The following is an 11,904-nucleotide window of genomic DNA, read 5'->3' on the forward strand; positions in this document are numbered from 1 at the left end:
AAGGGAAAAGTTCATGTAACTGAAACAAAGAGTGAACCCAATAGGATAAGTAGAAATTGAAGCCTGACCTTCAAGGAAACTGAATTATGCATATGCTTTTGGGTTGAAATGTGGTTTTTTTCCTTTACATTTTTTAAATGTTTACTATGAAAAATTTGCAAATTACATAAAAATAAGGAAACTACTAAGTTATACAATCAGGAAATTAGGGAATCAGGAAGCTCCCACTGGAAATGTTAACTCCAGATCACATAGCCTTTGTTGTGCTTCAGAGATCAGGCAGCTGCTGCTGTCACACCTGCCTGTCAACATTCATAAAACTAGTGTCTGAACATTGGAAGGCCGATGTAATAAAACCCAATACCTAGTCAAAGACCATGCTGGCCAGTATTGAAGCAACAGTATTATGACCTGTGCCTAGCTTCACCTTCCATATCCTACATCTAAGCAATTATTTTAGCAGAACCTATTTTACATCTAGAACAGTAGTTGCAAGAAAGCCTAGGAAGTATAGTTTTTACCTTTCCAGCCTCTGCAGTGTGGAAAGGAATGTTGGTAAGGTGAATGGATGCAAAGTGGCAGTTCACCATTTCCACCATGAAAAATATATTAGGAAAAAATTTGTGCCAAAATTTTTTAAATCTTACATAAGAAAAGACATTTTTTAAAGCAAAACACAAATTACCAAAAATTGCTGAAGAAGAAATGCAAAAATTTGAATAAACCATAACTATTAAAGAAATGTAATCAGTAATCCAAAATCTTCCTCCAAAATTTGTAAGAGACTACCAGTTTTATAGCCACTTATTCCTGCACTTACATAGTCAATCCTTAACATAAAACATAGATCACAAAAAGAAAGCAAATAGAGAAACTAAGTTATTCAACTCATTTCAAAAGGCCAAGATAATTTCGACGCCAAAAACTGGACAAGAGCTGTATAAAAAAGAAATAGACAATCTCACTAATAAATACATATGTAAAACTCCTAAATGAAGCATTTGCAAGCCACACCCATCAATGTATAAACAAAACAAAATGAAACACTGCATTATAATAATCATCTATGGATCTGGAAACACAAGGATTTTCCAACATTGGAAAATCTATTCATGGGGGTCACTGGCATGTAAGTAATCCTGAAAGCTTTGATAACTAAGGAGATCCCATAGGAAAACTGATTAGATAAAGTTATTCCCAAGAATGGGCTCTTCGACATTTAAAAATTCTGCAGAGGAGGAGATTTCAAAGGAGTAGCCAATGAGGTGCAGTGGGAAAGAGGATGTGTGGTGTCAAGGAAACCAAGAGAAGAAAATGGTCAAGTGCAGAAAGGTCAAGTAAGATGAGGACTGAGGTTTGACTATTAATTTGGCATAACGGTGGTCACTGGTTTCTTTGATAAACATAGTCTTTTGATAAGACGGTCTCAATAGTGATGAGACAGAGGGCTGAGGGCAATGGGTGAAGAGAAAAGTGTGAAGTGAGGAAATGGAGCAGAGACCATAGAAAACTCATTTAAGAAGTTAAGCTCTGAAGGGAAACAGAGAAACAGAGTGGTAGCTTGGCTCTTTGAATGAAATGGGGCAAAAGGCAAGTTTTGTTTGCATTTTGTTGGTATTGTTATTTAAAGATGATAGATATTGGAGCACATTTTTATACCAAAGGAAAAATGAGACAGTAAATAAAAGTTGAATGATACAGGGGAGAAAAGACCATTAAGGAAGCAATGCTTTGAGAAGACCTTGCTCCCTCATACCTCTGCTGTAAATACCGTGCCCAACTCAACTCTGCCCTTCTCCTGAACTCAAACAGCGGAATGAAAATACACAGTTGGTTTCACTTTAAATCCAAGACCATAAATCTCAAGAGAGCATTTATTACTTCAATCCTACCATTCTTCCCTATTAGGATGGTGTCTCCTCTGTCTAAAATAACTGCATCACACTATCTCCTCTCTGAAAGTTAAGAAGGCACGCTCAGTTGCTGGCCTTGAGGCATACACATCACGGGGGAATAGAAGCTATTAGACACTCGCTCATCTTTCCACAACCAATTCTACCAGCTGTGGTAGGTTGAGTTATGTACCTCAACAAACACATGTTCTTAATCTGCATTTCTAGGGGTGTGAACTCAAAAATAGGACATCTTGAAGATGTTAGTTTTAGTTAAGGTGTGGCTAACTGAAACAGGATAGGTCTTCATCCAGATTACATGGGGCCTTATAAAGAAGACCTAGAAGTCACAGAAATGAGAAAACAGAAGACATCACCCTTTGATGACAGAAGTGAGAAAAGAGAGGACATCACCATTTGATGACAGGAAGCAGAGATGCAAGCCAAAGGAAAACCCCAAACTTGCCAGCAGCCAGCACCAGGATGAATAGACTTTGGGAAGGAAGCATCACTTGGATTATGCCCTCATTTTGGACTTCTGCTAGCTTTAAAATACAAGCCAATAAATTCCTGTTGTTTAAGCCAGCACATTGTGTGGTATTTGTGGTAGCATCTCTGGAAAATCAAAACACAGCTTTCCTGTATCTGCCTTCTTGTTTCTATCAAAGGCTAACCTATCTTATGTGGTCTGGACCCAGTTTCATTGTAACAGAGAACTGGCTGAAGGATAATTGCACTCATTAACTCAAAAATACAGGCTTAAAGGAAATAATGAACACAAAATAAAACTGACAATTACTAAAACTACTCATGAAAAAAAATGACTAAAATTAATGGAAGAATTGAACCTCCTTAGAAAAAATTAAATATTCAAATTTGAGCTGGGTGAAGTACATTTGATAGAAATGATGGCACCCAAATAAAGTTTAAATGCTAGATGCCATCATCAGTAAAAATTGTTATAAAATTTATACCAAAACTCTATCCCCAATGGAAAATAATTTCAGTAAAACAAGATTGAAAATGGAAAGTTAGAAATACTTTGTGAAATTCAATCAAGACTATAAATAGGTTTAATGAGATTTGCTTTACAAAATGCTGTTTCCTTGACAATTAAATAATACTAATATTCTCATTAAAGTGTTGATATTTAGAAACAAAGTCAAAACAATATTGGTACAAAAATTTGGGGGGCAAAATTATTCAACAGAGGTCAAAATACTCTGTACTCATTTGATATGTCCTTCTGCACCTTTTCCTATGAATACAGACCTATCAGTGGTGTCCACTCCCCACTGCTCCATCCTTGAGTCCTCAAGCATATTCAATTTGTCAAGCCAATCTCATATTTCCCTTACCACCATCACACCAGTAGATCTCCAGGGGGTCCCCTGGAGCTAAGAGATGCCCTAAGGACATTGGAAGGAGATGTCCCGAATGGGCAGCCATGCAGGGGCAGTGTACTGTTTTGAAATGATGTATGTCCCCCTAGAAAAGCCATGTTTTAATCCTAATCCCATTTTGTGAAGGCAGCCATTTCTTCTAATCCCTGTTCAGTACAGTATGTTTGAAACTGTAATTAGATCATCTCCCTGGAGATATGACTCAATCAAGAGTGGTTGTTAAGCTGGATTCGGTGGAGGTGTGTCTCCACACATTTGGGTGGGTCTTGATTAGCTTACTGTAATCCTATAAAAGAGGAAACATTTTGGAGAGAGATTCTGAGAGAGCAGAGCAGAATGACATAAGCCACGAGAAGCAGTGTCCACCAGCCAGCGACCTTGGGAGATGAGGGAAAATGCCTCCCAGGGAGTTTCATGAAACAGGAAGCCAGGAGAAGAAGCTGGCAGATGACGCCATGCTCACCACGTGCCTTTCTAAATGAGAGAGAAACTCTGACTGTGTTTGCCGTGTGCCTTCTCACTTGAGAGAGAAACCCTGAACTTCATGGGCCTTCTTGAATCAAGTTATCTTTCCCTGGATGCCTTACATTGGACATTTCTATAGACTTGTTTTATTGGGACATTTTCTCAGCCTTAGAACTGTAAACTAGCAACTTATTAAATTCCTGTTTTAAAAGCCATTCCATTTCTGGTATATTGCATTCCAGCAGCTAGCAAACTAGAACAGGCAGAAAACAAATACTTATGGTCTGGGCTGGTCATTGTCATGCTGGACAATTAGCTGGTGAGTCCATGGTGCAGACAGAGAAATACTCCCTCAGAGTACAAATTGAATGATAAGCAGATATACAACCCGGGCACAGATCATGTGAAGTTCCCTTTCATGGGAAGGCAAGGTAGTGCCTGGCTGGCAAGGTCTGCAATCCAATGCTGCTCCTAGCGCCTGATAGCAGTCCTTCCTTAGGCCTACTGGCTGACACCTCCTGGTAGAGGGGCCCACTCTCAGACCACTTTTTCTATTTGGGGTTTCTGGAGTCCTGGAGTTCCATTTTCCTTCCATTCATATTCTCAGCATCCTTTCTGTGCTTTCCTTTTGCCTTAAACACTCCAGTTTCCCTCATAATAGCCTTTAATGTTCAGAAGTTCAGTATCCTATTAAAAACTGAACTCAAATAATTAGTAAAGATCAACTTTCCTCCAAAGGAGTCCTTCCAATGCAAAAAAAGAAAAGAGAAAAACAGCAATGAAAGCTGACAATTCAAGTTTTAAGAAATTCTACTTATGAGGCTTTACTAAATCATAAACTTTTTGTCTTGTATGATAACTGTATTTCCACATCCATAAATATAAACCACATTGCAACTTTAATGACTACATAGTATCCCAATAGATGAATGAACCCTCTTTTATTTATATAATCCCTCCACCTGTGTTGTCCAAATTTATCACTATTTTAAAGCAATAATAAAACAAAAAGACAATAAAAACTTTGTACATATATATTTGAATACTTGGATGATTTATTGTCTTAGAATAAATTCCTAAAAATAATTTAGCAGAAGTTTTAAAATAATGTATAATTAGTTTAATAAACAACTCTAGCAGAGAAGGGGGAAAGAATGTAAGGAGAAATATGGGATTAGGAGAAACTAAGTCAGACTGGGGGAACTTATGATCATGTATTTTTTGTTTCTTCTCCTCTTAAAATGTTTTATATTAATTTATTGAATAGGTAATACATGTAGATAGTAAAAAAAAATACTCCTATTTCAAAGAATGTATGGACAAAAGTAAGTCTGCCTCTTATCTGTCTCCCAGTTCCCCAATTCTCCTCTACCCTGTTCCCCGCTTATACTTTTAGATATTAAGGTGAACCATACAAAATAGCCATTTTTGTAGATCAAAATTGGTTTAGGGAAATTCTATATGATTCCATCTAATATTATATGAATGTCTATTTACTTTTCCAAACATAAGTTCATAATATACTCCATGACTTTGTCATCAGAGTATCAGGTTGTTTTGCTACAAACTTCTTTCCTTACTGGGTACAATATATTTGAAAGCCAGTTTTTTAAAAATGAAAATTGCCAAGGAATGTTAGATAAGTGGAGTAGAGGAGAACTTGGGTGGGGTGTTACTCATTTCCCTAAAATGAACAATGGTTTCCTTCAAGTTAAAGAGAAGGCAACCCTTTGAAGTCTATACATTACATAAATAAACAATAAGAAAACATATTTTATGAAGAAAATATTCAAGGAATAAAGCCCAGTGCTTTCCTACTTAATTACAAAGTCTAGCCTCTGGCTATTCGGGCACACAGGCTAGAGGGCGCTGTGGATCAACCCTAATGTATTGGGTAACAAGGATTTGGAAATAAAATTGCCTAGAATGGTTTTTGCAACAATAAAGGACTATGGATGAACAGTTCATTTATTATGTCCCCACTTCCTGAAGAATCTTTTCTGCTAGGTAAGCAAAAGAAAATTACGAAAACTTCATACCTATATATGTGGAATATTATCTTTTAAAAGAAAACTCAAATTTCATAACTGGAAGAGATCTTAGATTTCTTCTAGTCCAATGGTTCTCGGTAGGGAATCATAGCAGCACTGCTTGTAGCATTGTAACTAATTACCTGAACCACCGATTAATGGAATCCTATCAGTTGACAGATGAGGAAAATGAGTCCAAGGGTAGGAGAGTGATTTTTTTTAACAAGTTCCAATCCAGGTATTTGGACACTGCAGCACTGGAAAACGATCCTTCCTATATTCTGTTTCCAGCCTTCCCAAGTTACTGTTCAGCTTCCTTTTCTCAAAAGCACTCCTTATTATTCTCTCCCCAAAGGGTACATGAAATCATTATATCCTGAAAATTCCTTTCCTCACCCCCAACCTCTGAATTTATCCTTGTATACAACATAAATGCAGCCTTTTCATGCATTGGGTTTGTTTTGACCTTCTGTTGCCTCTCTGATGTGCACATATAAATCCATGTCAGCTTCTGGCTTAAAGGGCTAGAATTGAAGGAGAGAGTCTATAAAAGCAATCTCTAACTTTGGTACTCAAGTTTGGGTATTAAATTATTTCAGTGGGAAAATAATTCCTGTGTTAGATTAGAAATGGTGATTGGGCTTCCAATCAGCCTATTTAATCTATAATTTACATGAACCATGATGCTGATGGTTCTTTTTCAACTATACAACCACACCACTGGGTGGGCCCGACTGAAGAGGGCACCTTCCATTGGAAAATGCATGCTGGGTTGTGATCGGGACACCAGGAACAAATTTCTCTAACTTCCATGGGGAGCATGGCTGTGAAGTTGGAATTTGACTCCTAGGCATCAGCCTCAAGGATCACTCCTTGTATTTGAGTAAGGGAAGGCACCCATCCCCCTCGGGTGTTCTGGAGGGGGAATAAAGAGGAATATTTGATTCTAAGTCCTAACCGTTCTTTTGTATGCTCAGATTCTCTCTAAATTCTTTGTAGCTTGGGCACATCATATACTGTAATACACTCTGCTTTATGCCTATAGTCTCACCATATGCATTTAGCTACTTACTCATACTTTGTCATGATGTGATTCTGAAATATTGAATATTTTTACTTTTATTCTTGCAACTTTCAAATGAAGTGCAGGCAGGACTTTAACATCAGAAAAAAAGTATCAGTCCGAAAGCACCTATTATGGTGGCTTCTATGAGCCAACTTTGTTAGGGTTTATTTTGTAACTGCATCTTTTTATTAAGAATCAAAAGTTGTTTTATAAATAAAGAGGTAACAGCTACTATGGAAAGTAGAATTTATATTAAAAATTTTATTGACCTCTGAAAAACAAATGCTCAAAATGCAGAAATGAATGATGAAATGTAAAGCAAAATATGAAAAACCAATAATAAAAATGTTTTCAATACCACCTTTCTTGGATCAGAATACATAGAAAAGAGTGAAATACCAGTAGTCCCAGGAAAGGGGAGAAGCTTTCTTTCCTTGTGACTTGGACCAAACTATTTGCTCTAAAGAACCTGAAAGTAAATTAGCAGTAAATAAATAAATTCATAAATAATACTAAAAAGCTATTCCCTTGCAAGGGCATAATTGCTTTTATGATTGAAATATATATATATAGCTATTCAGATAAAAATTTATAGAATGTAGCCAAGATTTAGCACTGGTTACAATAATCAAATATCAGCCAATTTCATTCTCTTGTTTTGTGTTCGGTAGTCACTTACTGTTCTGACAAATAATGTGTAGTGGATCTCCAGCTAATTCAGGAATGAAAATGTGGCCAAATCAAAGTGGAAGCAATTGGCTCAAAATGTTTCCTTTTATCTAAAGGCAATAGCAGATTTTCAGGGAGCATTAAGGCAACAAAAAGAAACCTTGAAGACTTTCCTAAGCCTTGTCACAGTACAGCCAAGAAGGCAGTAAATCAGCTTTGGAGAAATTTAAGATGGGAGGATAGCAAAGTTATCTGGACATTCTCAGTGAGGAGCATGGTCGGATCCTGCAGGCCAGTCAGGTGTGGTTCATTCTAGTTCATTTGTAAATGGTTATTTAAGGTTTTTCTAAAGGTAACAGTGATGTAACTACATTTTACCAGTTTCTGTCACCTCATGAACAGGAACATACCTCGACAAAATTAAAGACTCCAGGTTGGATTTATAACTTCCTGCCAGCTGCCTTGCAAATTGCTTATAAGGTTCATCAGTGGCAAAGCAAACAAGTATGGCTGGAACCGTGAAAATCAACCATCGTGAAAAAATCCAAGCATCTGGTCTAATGTCAATGAGTCTATCACATCCTATTGTATGGAAAAGATCAATTGTATTTATTGTGTGTACAATAGTTCTTTCTTTTTTTTTTTTACCAAAGTATTAGTGTGTGTGCTTATAAGTAGGAACATCTATTCACAAAGGCAAATGTTCTCATGCTGAGCTGAAGGTAAATAATGCTGGCAGTGGTATCAGATACACGCTCTTTTGCCTCTTAGATGAGCTTTCCTATGTGGGTGGAATATGGAAAGTGATGGGGAAATAGGGAAGATGGATTACGGAATAAGTAGCAAATGTTTCCTGGTGGCTGGTTCACATAAAATTAAATGCAACTACTTATTCCTACTTATTCTTCTAACTTGTGAAAAAAATTCTCAGTCCAAAAAGCAAGGCCTGTACCTGGTATTTGAGGGAAGCCAAAGGGTCTTTCTGATTACTTACCTGCCAGAACATCCACAATTCCCAAAAAACATTAGCACAGATGATGTGAGTAGAATCAATCCATCAACTGTGGTCATCTAAGAGAGAAAACAATCAGTGATGTTGAGATTGAGGTGTGGTATTGGGAGCAGGGAGCAAGGGAGTGCTATAAGAAGAGAAAGAGTAAAGGAAATTTTTCTTGGATGGATCCAGGACACATCATGTCATGAAATCTAACAAATATGCTTTTGTTGAAGTACCAAGATTGAGTTCTTTACTGGAAAAATTTAAAGGTGCAGAAAAGATTCTTTGAAGGTAGTTTTTTTCCCTTATAGAAGTATTTAAGACTGCCCCAAGCTTAGATCCCACAGGACTATTCTGAAATAAAGAGCATGGTGTATTTCTTAAATATTACTATACACTTCTATATATCTTTCTGCCAGGAAAGACCTCAGATTGCCATCATACAAAAATTAACTATGTTTTTCCTACCCAGAATCATATGTAAAGCCACATCCTCATATACCCTAGAGACATAGCAGGAACCTTCCGAACCAGCCATATGATTTTTAGCTATATTAAGAGTCCATTTCAGGATCTAAAATGTATCCAACAATGACAAACTGTACCAATTAGAGTTGATTTAAAAAAAAATTGTTCAACTACGCTTGGCCTAGTTTAGGATATTTGTCTGATGTCTGACCATTATTCTACAAAAGGGAAAATTCCAAAAAAATAAAAAACATGTTTGAACCAGTTTAACTTTTTAGTAACTCATCAGCAATCAAAAAAGAGCTAGCTTGTTATTTTGACCATTTTTAGCACGTACACCAGAAATTATCTATTGTAGCTCCTTAAATAATGACTCATTATAATGTAAACTCTTCTTACAGGCTCTTCCACACAAACAATGTAATGTATTTAACAAACTTCCTTTAAAATGCATGATTTTTCCAAACCACTGCCTTTAAATAAGAGGTAATTTAGAATGAACTTACATAAAACAGAGACTAATGCTTTTTCTAAGGATGATTCTGAATTAAAATTAGTGCTAATTTAAGATTAATTAAAATTAATCTTAATAAGATCTTTCTAATTTTGGATTATTGGCGTTTTGAAGTAATATAACACTTCAACCTACATTAAACTAGAAAACTTTTATCACAATTGTTTCAAGCATTTAAACTTTTATATGAGCAATGTCAGTCATATCAACATCTGAACAACTCTACCAATAACTGAGAGCATTCCTAGCTTGAGTTTAATAGGTTACTTTTTTTTTTTTTGTATGCTGTATGGCAGGGTCACATTTCATCGTTTTTCCATGTGAGTATTCCATTATTGCAGCACCACTTGTTGAATTTTTGTTTGTTTGTTGTATTTTGTTTGTCCACTTTGCTTGCTTGTTTGTTTTTGGGGAAGTGCATGGATGGACTGGGAATCGAACCTAGGTCTCCCACATGGCAGGTGAGAATTCTACTAAACTACCCTTGCACCCCCAATGGGTGACTTTTTAATAACACATTCCACTGTAGTAAGGTTATAAAGTAGAAGATAAAGTTTTTTCTTCTAGAAAATCAAACCCATATAATTTACTACAGTAAATTTTATGATTATGGATGTTATAAATGTCATTTTATAACAAATTTATATTTTATGAGTATTTGTAAGCCAACTATCTGAAATCATATTCATTGAAGTCATATTTTTTCATATGGATGTTTAAGAAATGTGTTATCATATTATATATTAGTGCACTGAAATAAATGTTTCAAAGTTAAGAAAACAAATTATCCACAAAGTACAAAGGTTTTTGCCTGATTCTTGCTCTATTCATTCAGATTTATGAAAGAATCTAAAATGCCTGAGAAAATTTTTTCACAAAATATCTCATTGACAGTTATTACTCATCATAAGTGTAAGACCTGGCCCCGAAGCCTCTGGCTGGAAGGCCCCCACCTGAACTAAAACCCGTGAACATCCGGGCATACAGCTGTTCAAACTCAGCCAATCAGGACCTGCCCCGACAAACAAAGGACCCCCACTGCACACGGCCCATAGCTATGCCCACTGCACACGGCCCATAGCTATGCCCACTGCACACGGCCCATAGCTATGCCCCCGGCCCTAAAGCACGCGATACTCCTAACCTACCACAGGAGGCCCCGTAGGCATCATTGGCACCCCCACTAGCTAGCCTATATCTAACCCTGCCACTCCTAGGGAGGGCGCGACTTCCCCGGCCCGCACCCTGAGCACCCGGACAGGGAACCTCGCCCCGGGACAATAAACTTTTTAAACTTGGACTCAGTTTCTCTGATTTTTCAGTCGGCTACCGTCTAAAACCTGACAATAAGTGTGAAGCTCCATCTTTACAATCTGTTTAGCTTCCCACTATCATGACATGTCTGGCAAGCAATTTTGAGGCTCACAGGCCTGAAGTTCCCTGAACTGAGATGTTCGATAAACAGATATTTTTGAAGTTTCCTCCAATGGTTCCTTCTAACATAAACTAGAAAATAGTTGACCCCACAATATTAGCTACCAGGCTTCCTTTATTCTAAGTTGTACTTTTTCAGTGTAAGTTTTTTCTGGAATCAGAGTGTCTTAATATTTAAAATATTAAATATTTAAATATTAAATTTATATAAATTTGTAATTAATATATAAAATAAATTTCATAATAAACTTTCGCATAGAATAAATGTATGTAAAAAGTGAATATTTAAATTGTACTTGAAAGCATGTCATTTTCTTGTCTAATGAGGGTTTTGTGTTTTTTTTGGTTTGTTTGTTTTTATTAATCCCTCTACCTTTAGGGAGGTCTGGTGGCACCGATACTACCCAATCCCACCCAATCCCTCAGGCCAGTGACCTCATCTGGGAGTTTCCCTGTTTCCCGCTGACCATGGACCCACGTTATCACTTTCCACGTGTACCGTGGCTCAAAAAAGGAAAGGGACTCTCCTTAAATCAGTGGTAAGTCTCACAATCAGCGGTGTCTTCACAAGTGTCTGCAGTTTCCAACATAACGAGCAAGCACCTTCTACCTTCTTTGTCTTTCTTTATTAAGACTCCTTAGAGAATGTATTGCTCACATCAACACTGTCATTAGAGCCGTGACCTAAATTTACATGTGACCTTCAAATAAATAGTTATGTAGCAAATAATTGGACTTTATGACTGCAACCATAAACCTTGTCTTAAGGAGGATACACTCTCTCAATAAAAATTTACATGAGCCCAAATCAAAGAGCCTAATTTTCAGCACTCCAATTATTTTCTCAATTTCTCAACAGCAACTAATCTGCTAATCAGGACACACAAAACTTGAATTCTGAAATGGACAACCAAATAAAATGGTGTTTGTGAAATGAAACGACTAATGATAAGGGTCAGGCTGTAA

Source organism: Tamandua tetradactyla, chromosome 3 (assembly GCF_023851605.1).
Source record: "Tamandua tetradactyla isolate mTamTet1 chromosome 3, mTamTet1.pri, whole genome shotgun sequence".
NCBI lineage: Eukaryota > Metazoa > Chordata > Mammalia > Pilosa > Myrmecophagidae > Tamandua > Tamandua tetradactyla.